The sequence below is a fragment of the Symsagittifera roscoffensis genome, chromosome 6, assembly GCF_963678635.1.
Source record: "Symsagittifera roscoffensis chromosome 6, txSymRosc1.1, whole genome shotgun sequence".
Taxonomy (NCBI): Eukaryota; Metazoa; Xenacoelomorpha; order Acoela; family Convolutidae; genus Symsagittifera; species Symsagittifera roscoffensis.
The window spans coordinates 33,791,027-33,804,341 of NC_087067.1; the positions used below are offsets into that span (position 1 = coordinate 33,791,027).

The window sequence follows — 13,315 nt, forward strand, 5'->3', positions numbered from 1 at the left end:
TAAATGAAAGCGGAGTAACTCAAATGCCTACGACCATACCATGTTGAATGCACCGGTTCTCGTCCGATCACCGAAGTTAAGCAACATTGGGCCTGGTTAGTACTTGGATGGGAGACCGCCTGGGAACACCAGGTATTGTAGGCTTTTATTTAAAGCAAAAGTAATTCTTTTACTTTTATGCGCTAAGAGTTATTGCTGTTTAAAGTTCGGTGATGTCAAAAAGTTAAGCCTAATCGAGCGTGGTGCAAAAAATGAAATTTTCAAAATTTTTGTTTTTTTTTCGTTCAAAGTTCATTTTTTTCATCTTGTTTCAAAAATTTGAGCTCAGGACAATTCCAACGAGCCCAAAACGACGTTTTTAGCTCAAGTGTACGTGGAGTAATCATCAGTTGAAAATTTGGGGGGACCCGAGTTTCGGCCATTTTGGACGAAAATCGGCCTAAAAGCTAACTTTTAAGTTAGTGCAATTTTTTTTCTTGCATTTTTCAAGAGAATTGGACTGTCCTCCGCCGTTGCAGAGTGCATTCAAAGAAAACTTATCAAATAGATTTGAATACTTACCTACTTAATAAGTTTATCACAACAATTAGGCTAAAAGCAACTGACAGTATCCTGGCTGGTATTCAATCATATGCCACTTACAGTGGATGTGCGGCTATCATGCCATAGATGGTCATTCAAGGCACCTTGTACACGCTCCATAGGTTTTGACCAGCTGATTTGGCCATAAAACACATTGGGCCAAAAAAATTCCAAACAATGTCAATTTTCAGTATTTTGTTTGAAATGCATAAATTATAACGTGAGCGTGCAAAATTTTACATGGTATAAGAGCATATTTTTACTCTCGCGCGAGGGCGAGTGTTTTAAAAGTAATGTACATAGACATACGCTAGTAAGGATATAAATGAAAGCGGAGTAACTCAAATGCCTACGACCATACCATGTTGAACGCACCGGTTCTCGTCCGATCACCGAAGTTAAGCAACATTGGGCCTGGTTAGTACTTGGATGGGAGACCGCCTGGGAACACCAGGTGTTGTAGGCTTTCATTTAAAGCAAAAGTAATTCTTTTACTTTTATGCGCTAAGAGTTATTGCTGTTTAAAGTTCGGTGATGTCAAAAAGTTAAGCCTAATCGTGCGTGGTGCAAAAAATGAAATTTTCAAAATTTTTGTTTTTTTTTTCGTTCAAAGTTCATTTTTTTCATATTGTTTCATAAATTTGAGCTCAGGACAATTCCAACGAGCCCAAAATGACGTTTGTAGCTCAAGTGTACGTGGAGTAATCATCAGTTGAAAATTTGGGGGGACCCGAGTTTCGGCCATTTTGGACGAAAATCGGCCTAAAAGCTAACTTTTGAGTTAGTGCAATTTTTTTTCTTGCATTTTTCAAGAGAATTGGGCTGTTCTCCGCCGTTGCAGAGTGCATTCAAAGAAAACTTATCAAATAGATTTGAATACTTACCTACTTAATAAGTTTATCACAACAATTAGGCTAAAAGCAACTGACAGTATCCTGGCTGGTATTCAATCATATGCCACTTACAGTGGATGTGCGGCTATCATGCCATAGATGGTCATTCAAGGCACCTTGTACACGCTCCATAGGTTTTGACCAGCTGATTTGGCCATAAAACACATTGGGCCAAAAAAATTCCAAACAATGTCAATTTTCAGTATTTTGTTTGAAATGCATAAATTATAACGTGAGCGTGCAAAATTTTACATGGTATAAGAGCATATTTTTACTCTCGCGCGAGGGCGAGTGTTTTAAAAGTAATGTACATAGACATACGCTAGTAAGGATATAAATGAAAGCGGAGTAACTCAAATGCCTACGACCATACCATGTTGAATGCACCGGTTCTCGTCCGATCACCGAAGTTAAGCAACATTGGGCCTGGTAAGTACTTGGATGGGAGACCGCCTGGGAACACCAGGTGTTGTAGGCTTTCATTTAAAGCAAAAGTAATTCTTTTACTTTTATGCGCTAAGAGTTATTGCTGTTTAAAGTTCGGTGATGTCAAAAAGTTAAGCCTAATCGTGCGTGGTGCAAAAAATGAAATTTTCAAAATTTTTGTTTTTTTTTTCGTTCAAAGTTCATTTTTTTCATATTGTTTCATAAATTTGAGCTCAGGACAATTCCAACGAGCCCAAAATGACGTTTGTAGCTCAAGTGTACGTGGAGTAATCATCAGTTGAAAATTTCGGGGGACCCGAATTTCGGCCATTTTGGACGAAAATCGGCCTAAAAGCTAACTTTTAAGTTAGTGCAATTTTTTTTCTTGCATTTTTCAAGAGCATTGGGCTGCCCTCCGCTGTCGCAGAGTGCATTCAAAGAAAACTTATCAAATAGATTTGAATACTTACCTATTTAATAAGTTTATCACAACAATTAGGCTAAAAGCAACTGACAGTATCCTGGCTGGTATTCAATCATATGCCACTTACAGTGGATGTGCGGCTATCAGGCCATAGATGGTAATTCAAGGCACCTTGTACACGCTCCATAGGTTTTGACCAGCTGATTTGGCCATAAAACACATTGGGCCAAAAAAATTCCAAACAATGTCAATTTTCAGTATTTTGTTTGAAATGCATAAATTATAACGTGAGCGTGCAAAATTTTACATGGTATAAGAGCATATTTTTACTCTCGCGCGAGGGCGAGTGTTTTAAAAGTAATGTACATAGACATAAGCTAGTAAGGATATAAATGAAAGCGGAGTAACTCAAATGCCTACGACCATACCATGTTGAATGCACCGGTTCTCGTCCGATCACCGAAGTTAAGCAACATTGGGCCTGGTTAGTACTTGGATGGGAGACCGCCTGGGAACACCAGGTATTGTAGGCTTTTATTTAAAGCAAAAGTAATTCTTTTACTTTTATGCGCTAAGAGTTATTGCTGTTTAAAGTTCGGTGATGTCAAAAAGTTAAGCCTAATCGAGCGTGGTGCAAAAAATGAAATTTTCAAAATTTTTGTTTTTTTTTTCGTTCAAAGTTCATTTTTTTCATCTTGTTTCAAAAATTTGAGCTCAGGACAATTCCAACGAGCCCAAAACGACGTTTTTAGCTCAAGTGTACGTGGAGTAATCATCAGTTGAAAATTTGGTGGGACCCGAGTTTCGGCCATTTTGGACGAAAATCGGCCTAAAAGCTAACTTTTAAGTTAGTGCAATTTTTTTTCTTGCATTTTTCAAGAGAATTGGGCTGCCCTCCGCCGTCGCAGAGTGTATTCAAAGAAAACTTATCAAATAGATTTGAATACTTACCTATTTAATAAGTTTATCACAACAATTAGGCTAAAAGCAATTGACAGTATCCTGGCTGGTATTCAATCATATGCCACTTACAGTGGATGTGCGGCTATCATGCCATAGATGGTCATTCAAGGCACCTTGTACACGCTCCATAGGTTTTGACCAGCTGATTTGGCCATAAAACACATTGGGCCAAAAAAATTCCAAACAATGTCAATTTTCAGTATTTTGTTTGAAATGCATAAATTATAACGTGAGCGTGCAAAATTTTACATGGTATAAGAGCATATTTTTACTCTCGCGCGAGGGCGAGTGTTTTTAAAGTCCTGTACATAGACATAAGCTAGTAAGGATATAAATGAAAGCGGAGTAACTCAAATGCCTACGACCATACCATGTTGAATGCACCGGTTCTCGTCCGATCACCGAAGTTAAGCAACATTGGGCCTGGTTAGTACTTGAATGGGAGACCGCCTGGGAACACCAGGTATTGTAGTCTTTTATTTAAAGCAAAAGTAATTCTTTTACTTTTATGCGCTAAGAGTTATTGCTGTTTAAAGTTCGGTGATGTCAAAAAGTTAAGCCTAATCGAGCGTGGTGCAAAAAATGAAATTTTCAAAATTTTTGTTTTTTTTTTCCTTCAAAGTTCATTTTTTTCATCTTGTTTCAAAAATTTGAGCTCAGGACAATTCCAACGAGCCCAAAACGACGTTTTTAGCTCAAGTGTACGTGGAGTAATCATCAGTTGAAAATTTGGGGGGACCCGAGTTTCGGCCATTTTGGACGAAAATCGGCCTAAAAGCTAACTTTTAAGTTAGTGCAATTTTTTTTCTTGCATTTTTCAAGAGAATTGGGCTGTCCTCCGCCGTTGCAGAGTGCATTCAAAGAAAACTTATCAAATAGATTTGAATACTTACCTACTTAATAAGTTTATCACAACAATTAGGCTAAAAGCAACTGACAGTATCCTGGCTGGTATTCAATCATATGCCACTTACAGTGGATGTGCGGCTATCATGCCATAGATGGTCATTCAAGGCACCTTGTACACGCTCCATAGGTTTTGACCAGCTGATTTGGCCATAAAACACATTGGGCCAAAAAAATTCCAAACAATGTCAATTTTCAGTATTTTGTTTGAAATGCATAAATTATAACGTGAGCGTGCAAAATTTTACATGGTATAAGAGCATATTTTTACTCTCGCGCGAGGGCGAGTGTTTTAAAAGTAATGTACATAGACATAAGCTAGTAAGGATATAAATGAAAGCGGAGTAACTCAAATGCCTACGACCATACCATGTTGAATGCACCGGTTCTCGTCCGATCACCGAAGTTAAGCAACATTGGGCCTGGTTAGTACTTGGATGGGAGACCGCCTGGGAACACCAGGTATTGTAGGCTTTTATTTAAAGCAAAAGTAATTCTTTTACTTTTATGCGCTAAGAGTTATTGCTGTTTAAAGTTCGGTGATGTCAAAAAGTTAAGCCTAATCGAGCGTGGTGCAAAAAATGAAATTTTCAAAATTTTTGTTTTTTTTTCGTTCAAAGTTCATTTTTTTCATCTTGTTTCAAAAATTTGAGCTCAGGACAATTCCAACGAGCCCAAAGCGACGTTTTTAGCTCAAGTGTACGTGGAGTAATCATCAGTTGAAAATTTGGGGGGACCCGAATTTCGGCCATTTTGGACGAAAATCGGCCTAAAGCTAACTTTTAAGTTAGTGCAATTTTTTTTCTTGCATTTTTCAAGAGAATTGGGCTGCCCTCCGCCGTCGCAGACTGTATTCAAAGAAAACTTATCAAATAGATTTGAATACTTACCTATTTAATAAGTTTATCACAACAATTAGGCTAAAAGCAATTGACAGTATCCTGGCTGGTATTCAATCATATGCCACTTACAGTGGATGTGCGGCTATCATGCCATAGATGGTCATTCAAGGCACCTTGTACACGCTCCATAGGTTTTGACCAGCTGATTTGGCCATAAAACACATTGGGCCAAAAAAATTCCAAACAATGTCAATTTTCAGTATTTTGTTTGAAATGCAAAAATTATAACGTGAGCGTGCAAAATTTTACATGGTATAAGAGCATATTTTTACTCTCGCGCGAGGGCGAGTGTTTTAAAAGTAATGTACATAGACATAAGCTAGTAAGGATATAAATGAAAGCGGAGTAACTCAAATGCCTACGACCATACCATGTTGAATGCACCGGTTCTCGTCCGATCACCGAAGTTAAGCAACATTGGGCCTGGTTAGTACTTGGATGGGAGACCGCCTGGGAACACCAGGTATTGTAGGCTTTTATTTAAAGCAAAAGTAATTCTTTTACTTTTATGCGCTAAGAGTTATTGCTGTTTAAAGTTCGGTGATGTCAAAAAGTTAAGCCTAATCGAGCGTGGTGCAAAAAATGAAATTTTCAAAATTTTTGTTTTTTTTTCGTTCAAAGTTCATTTTTTTCATCTTGTTTCAAAAATTTGAGCTCAGGACAATTCCAACGAGCCCAAAACGACGTTTTTAGCTCAAGTGTACGTGGAGTAATCATCAGTTGAAAATTTGGGGGGACCCGAATTTCGGCCATTTTGGACGAAAATCGGCCTAAAGCTAACTTTTAAGTTAGTGCAATTTTTTTTCTTGCATTTTTCAAGAGAATTGGGCTGCCCTCCGCCGTCGCAGAGTGTATTCAAAGAAAACTTATCAAATAGATTTGAATACTTACCTATTTAATAAGTTTATCACAACAATTAGGCTAAAAGCAATTGACAGTATCCTGGCTGGTATTCAATCATATGCCACTTACAGTGGATGTGCGGCTATCATGCCATAGATGGTCATTCAAGGCACCTTGTACACGCTCCATAGGTTTTGACCAGCTGATTTGGCCATAAAACACATTGGGCCAAAAAAATTCCAAACAATGTCAATTTTCAGTATTTTGTTTGAAATGCAAAAATTATAACGTGAGCGTGCAAAATTTTACATGGTATAAGAGCATATTTTTACTCTCGCGCGAGGGCGAGTGTTTTAAAAGTAATGTACATAGACATAAGCTAGTAAGGATATAAATGAAAGCGGAGTAACTCAAATGCCTACGACCATACCATGTTGAATGCACCGGTTCTCGTCCGATCACCGAAGTTAAGCAACATTGGGCCTGGTTAGTACTTGGATGGGAGACCGCCTGGGAACACCAGGTATTGTAGGCTTTTATTTAAAGCAAAAGTAATTCTTTTACTTTTATGCGCTAAGAGTTATTGCTGTTTAAAGTTCGGTGATGTCAAAAAGTTAAGCCTAATCGAGCGTGGTGCAAAAAATGAAATTTTCAAAATTTTTGTTTTTTTTTCGTTCAAAGTTCATTTTTTTCATCTTGTTTCAAAAATTTGAGCTCAGGACAATTCCAACGAGCCCAAAACGACGTTTTTAGCTCAAGTGTACGTGGAGTAATCATCAGTTGAAAATTTGGGGGGACCCGAGTTTCGGCCATTTTGGACGAAAATCGGCCTAAAAGCTAACTTTTAAGTTAGTGCAATTTTTTTTCTTGCATTTTTCAAGAGAATTGGGCTGTCCTCCGCCTTCGCAGAGTGCATTCAAAGAAAACTTATCAAATAGATTTGAATACTTACCTACTTAATAAGTTTATCACAACAATTAGGCTAAAAGCAACTGACAGTATCCTGGCTGGTATTCAATCATATGCCACTTACAGTGGATGTGCGGCTATCATGCCATAGATGGTCATTCAAGGCACCTTGTACACGCTCCATAGGTTTTGACCAGCTGATTTGGCCATAAAACACATTGGGCCAAAAAAATTCCAAACAATGTCAATTTTCAGTATTTTGTTTGAAATGCATAAATTATAACGTGAGCGTGCAAAATTTTACATGGTATAAGAGCATATTTTTACTCTCGCGCGAGGGCGAGTGTTTTAAAAGTAATGTACATAGACATAAGCTAGTAAGGATATAAATGAAAGCGGAGTAACTCAAATGCCTACGACCATACCATGTTGAATGCACCGGTTCTCGTCCGATCACCGAAGTTAAGCAACATTGGGCCTGGTTAGTACTTGGATGGGAGACCGCCTGGGAACACCAGGTATTGTAGGCTTTTATTTAAAGCAAAAGTAATTCTTTTACTTTTATGCGCTAAGAGTTATTGCTGTTTAAAGTTCGGTGATGTCAAAAAGTTAAGCCTAATCGTGCGTGGTGCAAAAAATGAAATTTTCAAAATTTTTGTTTTTTTTTCGTTCAAAGTTCATTTTTTTCATCTTGTTTCAAAAATTTGAGCTCAGGACAATTCCAATGAGCCCAAAACGACGTTTTTAGCTCAAGTGTACGTGGAGTAATCATCAGTTGAAAATTTGGGGGGACCCGAGTTTCGGCCATTTTGGACGAAAATCGGCCTAAAAACCTACTTTTAAGTTAGTGCAATTTTTTTCTTGCATTTTTCAAGAGAATTGGGCTGTCCTCCGCCGTCGCAGAGTGCATTCAAAGAAAACTTATCAAATAGATTTGAATACTTACCTACTTAATAAGTTTATCACAACAATTAGGCTAAAAGCAACTGACAGTATCCTGGCTGGTATTCAATCATATGCCACTTACAGTGGATGTGCGGCTATCATGCCATAGATGGTCATTCAAGGCACCTTGTACACGCTCCATAGGTTTTGACCAGCTGATTTGGCCATAAAACACATTGGGCCAAAAAAATTCCAAACAATGTCAATTTTCAGTATTTTGTTTGAAATGCATAAATTATAACGTGAGCGTGCAAAATTTTACATGGTATAAGAGCATATTTTTACTCTCGCGCGAGGGCGAGTGTTTTAAAAGTAATGTACATAGACATAAGCTAGTAAGGATATAAATGAAAGCGGAGTAACTCAAATGCCTACGACCATACCATGTTGAATGCACCGGTTCTCGTCCGATCACCGAAGTTAAGCAACATTGGGCCTGGTTAGTACTTGGATGGGAGACCGCCTGGGAAAACCAGGTGTTGTAGGCTTTTATTTAAAGCAAAAGTAATTCTTTTACTTTTATGCGCTAAGAGTTATTGCTGTTTAAAGTTCGGTGATGTCAAAAGTTAAGCCTAATCGAGCGTGGTGCAAAAAATGAAATTTTCAAAATTTTTGTTTTTTTTTTCGTTCAAAATTCATTTTTTTTCATCTTGTTTGATAAATTTGAGCTCAGAAAAATTCCAACGAGCCCAAAACGACGTTTGTAGCTCAAGTGTACGTGGAGTAATCATCAGTTGAAAATTTGGGGGGACCCGAATTTCGGCCATTTTGGACGAAAATCGTCCTAAAAGCTAACTTGTAAGTTGGTGCAATTTTTTTTCTTGCATTTTTCAAGAGAATTGGGCCGCCCTCCGCCGTCGCAGAGTGCATTCAAAGAAAACTTATCAAATAGATTTGAATACTTACCTATTTAATAAGTTTATCACAACAATTAGGCTAAAAGCAACTGACAGTATCCTGGCTGGTATTCAATCATATGCCACTTACAGTGGATGTGCGGCTATCATGCCATAGATGGTCATTCAAGGCACCTTGTACACGCTCCATAGGTTTTGACCAGCTGATTTGGCCATAAAACACATTGGGGCAAAAAAATTCCAAACAATGTCAATTTTCAGTATTTTGTTTGAAATGCATAAATTATAACGTGAGCGTGCAAAATTTTACATGGTATAAGAGCAAATTTTTACTCTCGCGCGAGGGCGAGTGTTTTAAAAGTAATGTACATAGACATAAGCTAGTAAGGATATAAATGAAAGCGGAGTAACTCAAATGCCTACGACCATACCATGTTGAATGCACCGGTTCTCGTCCGATCACCGAAGTTAAGCAACATTGGGCCTGGTTAGTACTTGGATGGGAGACCGCCTGGGAGCACCAGGTGTTGTAGGCTTTTATTTAAAGCAAAAGTAATTCTTTTACTTTTATGCGCTGAGAGTTATTGCTGTTTAAAGTTCGGTGATGTCAAAAAGTTAAGCCTAATCGAGCGTGGTGCAAAAAATTTCAATGGGTCAAATTTTGGCCAAAACAAAAGAAAACCGAAAAATTTCTTTTGCAGTATCAATTTTGTGTACAATCAGCTGCTGATAGGTCAAAAATAATGGAGATAACTTTTGGGGTCTTTGAGTTATAGCCTTTTGAATTTCGGTGATGTCAAAAAAATAAGCCCAATCGAGCCTGGTGAATTGCGCGAACGGCCATAACTTGCCCAAAAATTTTAAAATTTCCAAATTTTATTATTTGGATCACAAGATCATAGTCAAATCTTGGGGGACTGAGAAAATGAACCAATTTCGTCGGTCCAACACAAAGTTATAAGCTTTTGAAATCTCGGTGATACCAAAAAGTTAAGCCTAATCGAGCGTGGTGCAAAAAAATGAAATTTTCAAAATTTCTGTTTTTTTTTCGTTCAAAGTTCATTTTTTTCATCTTGTTTCATAAATTTGAGCTCAGGACAATTCCAACGAGCCCAAAACGACGTTTGTAGCTCAAGTGTACGTGGAGTAATCTTCAGTTGAAAATTTGGGGGGACCCGAATTTCGGCCATTTTGGACGAAAATCGGCCTAAAAGCTAACTTTTACGTTAGTGCAATTTTTTTTCTTGCATTTTTCAAGAGAATTGGGCTGCCCTCCGCTGTCGCAGAGTGCATTCAAAGAAAACTTATCAAATAGATTTGAATACTTACCTATTTAATAAGTTTATCACAACAATTAGGCTAAAAGCAACTTACAGTATCCTGGCTGGTATTCAATCATATGCCACTTACAGTGGATGTGCGGCTATCATGCCATAGATGGTCATTCAAGGCACCTTGTACACGCTCCATAGGTTTTGACCAGCTGATTTGGCCATAAAACACATTGGGCCAAAAAAAATTCCAAACAATGTCATTTTTCAGTATTTTGTTTGAAATGCATAAATTATAACGTGAGCGTGCAAAATTTTACATGGTATAAGAGCATATTTTTACTCTCGCGCGAGGGCGAGTGTTTTAAAAGTAATGTACATAGACATAAGCTAGTAAGGATATAAATGAAAGCGGAGTAACTCAAATGCCTACGACCATACCATGTTGAATGCGCCGGTTCTCGTCCGATCACCGAAGTTAAGCAACATTGGGCCTGGTTAGTACTTGGATGGGAGACCGCCTGGGAACACCAGGTGTTGTAGGCTTTTATTTAAAGCAAAAGTAATTCTTTTACTTTTATGCGCTAAGGTTATTGCTGTTTAAAGTTCGGTGATGTCAAAAAGTTAAGCCTAATCGAGCGTGGTGCAAAAATTTTCAATGGGTCAAATTTTGGCGAAAACAAAAGAAAACCGAGAAATTTCTTTTGCGAGATCAATTTTGTGTACAATCAGCTGCTGATAGGTCAAAAATAATGGAGATAACTTTTGGGGTCTTTGAGTTATAGCCTTTTGAATTTCGGTGATGTCAAAAAAATAAGCCCAATCGAGCCTGGTGAATTGCGCGAACGGCCATAACTTGCCCAAAAATTTTAAAATTTCCAAATTTTATTATTTGGATCACAAGATCATAGTCAAATCTTGGGGGACTGAGAAAATGAACCAATTTCGTCGGTCCAACACAAAGTTGTAAGCTTTTGAAATCTCGGTGATACCAAAAAGTTAAGCCTAATCGAGCGTGGTGCAAAAAATGAAATTTTCAAAATTTTTGTTTTTTTTTCGCTCAAAATTCATTTTTTTCATCTTGTTTCATAAATTTGAGCTCAGGACAATTCCAACGAGCCCAAAACGACGTTTGTAGCTCAAGTGTACGTGGAGTAATCATCAGTTGAAAATTTGGGGGGACCCGAATTTCGGCCATTTTGGACGAAAATCGGCCTAAAAGCTAACTTTTACGTTAGTGCAATTTTTTTTCTTGCATTTTTCAAGAGAATTGGGCTGCCCTCCGCTGTCGCAGAGTGCATTCAAAGAAAACTTATCAAATAGATTTGAATACTTACCTATTTAATAAGTTTATCACAACAATTAGGCTAAAAGCAACTGACAGTATCCTGGCTGGTATTCAATCATATGCCACTTACAGTGGATGTGCGGCTATCATGCCATAGATGGTCATTCAAGGCACCTTGTACACGCTCCATAGGTTTTGACCAGCTGATTTGGCCATAAAACACATTGGGCCAAAAAAATTCCAAACAATGTCAATTTTCAGTATTTTGTTTGAAATGCATAAATTATAACGTGAGCGTGCAAAATTTTACATGGTATAAGAGCATATTTTTACTCTCGCGCGAGGGCGAGTGTTTTAAAAGTAATGTACATAGACATAAGCTAGTAAGGATATAAATGAAAGCGGAGTAACTCAAATGCCTACGACCATACCATGTTGAATGCACCGGTTCTCGTCCGATCACCGAAGTTAAGCAACATTGGGCCTGGTTAGTACTTGGATGGGAGACCGCCTGGGAACACCAGGTGTTGTAGGCTTTTATTTAAATCAAAAGTAATTCTTTTACTTTTATGCGCTAAGAGTTATTGCTGTTTAAAGTTCGGTGATGTCAAAAAGTTAAGCCTAATCGAGCGTGGTGCAAAAAAAGAAATTTTCAAAATTTCTGTTTTTTTTTCAAAGTTCATTTTTTTCATCTTGTTTCACAAATTTGAGCTCAGGACAATTCCAACGAGCCCAAAACGACGTTTGTAGCTCAAGTGTACGTGGAGTAATCATCAGTTGAAAATTTGGGGAGACCCGAATTTCGGCCATTTTGGACGAAAATCGGCCTAAAAGCTAACTTTTAAGTTAGTGCAATTTTTTTTCTTGCATTTTTCAAGAGCATTGGGCTGCCCTCCGCTGTCGCAGAGTGCATTCAAAGAAAACTTATCAAATAGATTTGAATACTTACCTATTTAATAAGTTTATCACAACAATTAGGCTAAAAGCAACTGACAGTATCCTGGCTGGTATTCAATCATATGCCACTTACAGTGGATGTGCGGCTATCATGCCATAGATGGTCATTCAAGGCACCTTGTACACGCTCCATAGGTTTTGACCAGCTGATTTGGCCATAAAACACATTGGGCCAAAAAAATTCCAAACAATGTCAATTTTCAGTATTTTGTTTGAAATGCATAAATTATAACGTGAGCGTGCAAAATTTTACATGGTATAAGAGCATATTTTTACTCTCGCGCGAGGGCGAGTGTTTTAAAAGTAATGTACATAGACATAAGCTAGTAAGGATATAAATGAAAGCGGAGTAACTCAAATGCCTACGACCATACCATGTTGAATGCACCGGTTCTCGTCCGATCACCGAAGTTATGCAACATTGGGCCTGGTTAGTACTTGGATGGGAGACCGCCTGGGAACACCAGGTGTTGTAGGCTTTTATTTAAAGCAAAAGTAATTCTTTTACTTTTATGCGCTAAGAGTTATTGCTGTTTAAAGTTCGGTGATGTCAAAAAGTTAAGCCTAATCGAGCGTGGTGCAAAAAAAGAAATTTTCAAAATTTCTGTTTTTTTTTTCAAAGTTCATTTTTTTCATCTCGTTTCACAAATTTGAGCTCAGGAAAATTCCAACGAGCCCAAAACGACGTTTGTAGCTCAAGTGTACGTGGAGTAATCATCAGTTGAAAATTTGGGGGGACCCGAATTTCGGCCATTTTGGACGAAAATCGGCCTAAAAGCTAACTTTTAAGTTAGTGCAATTTTTTTTCTTGCATTTTTCAAGAGCATTGGGCTGCCCTCCGCTGTCGCAGAGTGCATTCAAAGAAAACTTATCAAATAGATTTGAATACTTACCTATTTAATAAGTTTATCACAACAATTAGGCTAAAAGCAACTGACAGTATCCTGGCTGGTATTCAATCATATGCCACTTACAGTGGATGTGCGGCTATCATGCCATAGATGGTCATTCAAGGCACCTTGTACACGCTCCATAGGTTTTGACCAGCTGATTTGGCCATAAAACACATTGGGCCAAAAAATTCCAAATAATGTCAATTTTCAGTATTTTGTTTGAAATGCATAAATTATAACGTGAGCGTGCAAAATT

The 13,315-nt window shown here is 37.9% G+C and overlaps 14 non-coding genes across 14 annotated transcripts; all 14 read left to right on the forward strand.

The window, feature by feature from the left end:
• The first annotated feature begins 25 nt into the window (after window positions 1–25).
• Window positions 26–144, forward strand: LOC134848965 (5S ribosomal RNA). Its single transcript, XR_010163013.1, has one exon. It is a non-coding gene; the product is annotated as a 5S ribosomal RNA (ribosomal RNA).
• A 785-nt stretch (window positions 145–929) lies between these two features.
• Window positions 930–1,048, forward strand: LOC134850179 (5S ribosomal RNA). Its single transcript, XR_010164150.1, has one exon. It is a non-coding gene; the product is annotated as a 5S ribosomal RNA (ribosomal RNA).
• Window positions 1,049–1,834: 786 nt separating this feature from the next.
• Window positions 1,835–1,953, forward strand: LOC134850209 (5S ribosomal RNA). Its single transcript, XR_010164179.1, has one exon. It is a non-coding gene; the product is annotated as a 5S ribosomal RNA (ribosomal RNA).
• A 786-nt stretch (window positions 1,954–2,739) lies between these two features.
• On the forward strand, window positions 2,740–2,858 carry LOC134848966 (5S ribosomal RNA). Its single transcript, XR_010163014.1, has one exon. It is a non-coding gene; the product is annotated as a 5S ribosomal RNA (ribosomal RNA).
• A 786-nt stretch (window positions 2,859–3,644) lies between these two features.
• On the forward strand, window positions 3,645–3,763 carry LOC134849154 (5S ribosomal RNA). Its single transcript, XR_010163193.1, has one exon. It is a non-coding gene; the product is annotated as a 5S ribosomal RNA (ribosomal RNA).
• Window positions 3,764–4,549: 786 nt separating this feature from the next.
• On the forward strand, window positions 4,550–4,668 carry LOC134848967 (5S ribosomal RNA). Its single transcript, XR_010163015.1, has one exon. It is a non-coding gene; the product is annotated as a 5S ribosomal RNA (ribosomal RNA).
• Window positions 4,669–5,452: 784 nt separating this feature from the next.
• Window positions 5,453–5,571, forward strand: LOC134848968 (5S ribosomal RNA). The gene has a single exon (XR_010163016.1). It is a non-coding gene; the product is annotated as a 5S ribosomal RNA (ribosomal RNA).
• Window positions 5,572–6,355: 784 nt separating this feature from the next.
• On the forward strand, window positions 6,356–6,474 carry LOC134848969 (5S ribosomal RNA). The gene has a single exon (XR_010163017.1). It is a non-coding gene; the product is annotated as a 5S ribosomal RNA (ribosomal RNA).
• A 785-nt stretch (window positions 6,475–7,259) lies between these two features.
• Window positions 7,260–7,378, forward strand: LOC134848970 (5S ribosomal RNA). Its single transcript, XR_010163018.1, has one exon. It is a non-coding gene; the product is annotated as a 5S ribosomal RNA (ribosomal RNA).
• Window positions 7,379–8,162: 784 nt separating this feature from the next.
• On the forward strand, window positions 8,163–8,281 carry LOC134849327 (5S ribosomal RNA). Its single transcript, XR_010163351.1, has one exon. It is a non-coding gene; the product is annotated as a 5S ribosomal RNA (ribosomal RNA).
• A 786-nt stretch (window positions 8,282–9,067) lies between these two features.
• Window positions 9,068–9,186, forward strand: LOC134850218 (5S ribosomal RNA). The gene has a single exon (XR_010164188.1). It is a non-coding gene; the product is annotated as a 5S ribosomal RNA (ribosomal RNA).
• Window positions 9,187–10,348: 1,162 nt separating this feature from the next.
• On the forward strand, window positions 10,349–10,467 carry LOC134850224 (5S ribosomal RNA). Its single transcript, XR_010164194.1, has one exon. It is a non-coding gene; the product is annotated as a 5S ribosomal RNA (ribosomal RNA).
• A 1,159-nt stretch (window positions 10,468–11,626) lies between these two features.
• LOC134849939 (5S ribosomal RNA) lies at window positions 11,627–11,745 on the forward strand. The gene has a single exon (XR_010163922.1). It is a non-coding gene; the product is annotated as a 5S ribosomal RNA (ribosomal RNA).
• A 781-nt stretch (window positions 11,746–12,526) lies between these two features.
• LOC134849106 (5S ribosomal RNA) lies at window positions 12,527–12,645 on the forward strand. Its single transcript, XR_010163146.1, has one exon. It is a non-coding gene; the product is annotated as a 5S ribosomal RNA (ribosomal RNA).
• Window positions 12,646–13,315: the final 670 nt, after the last annotated feature.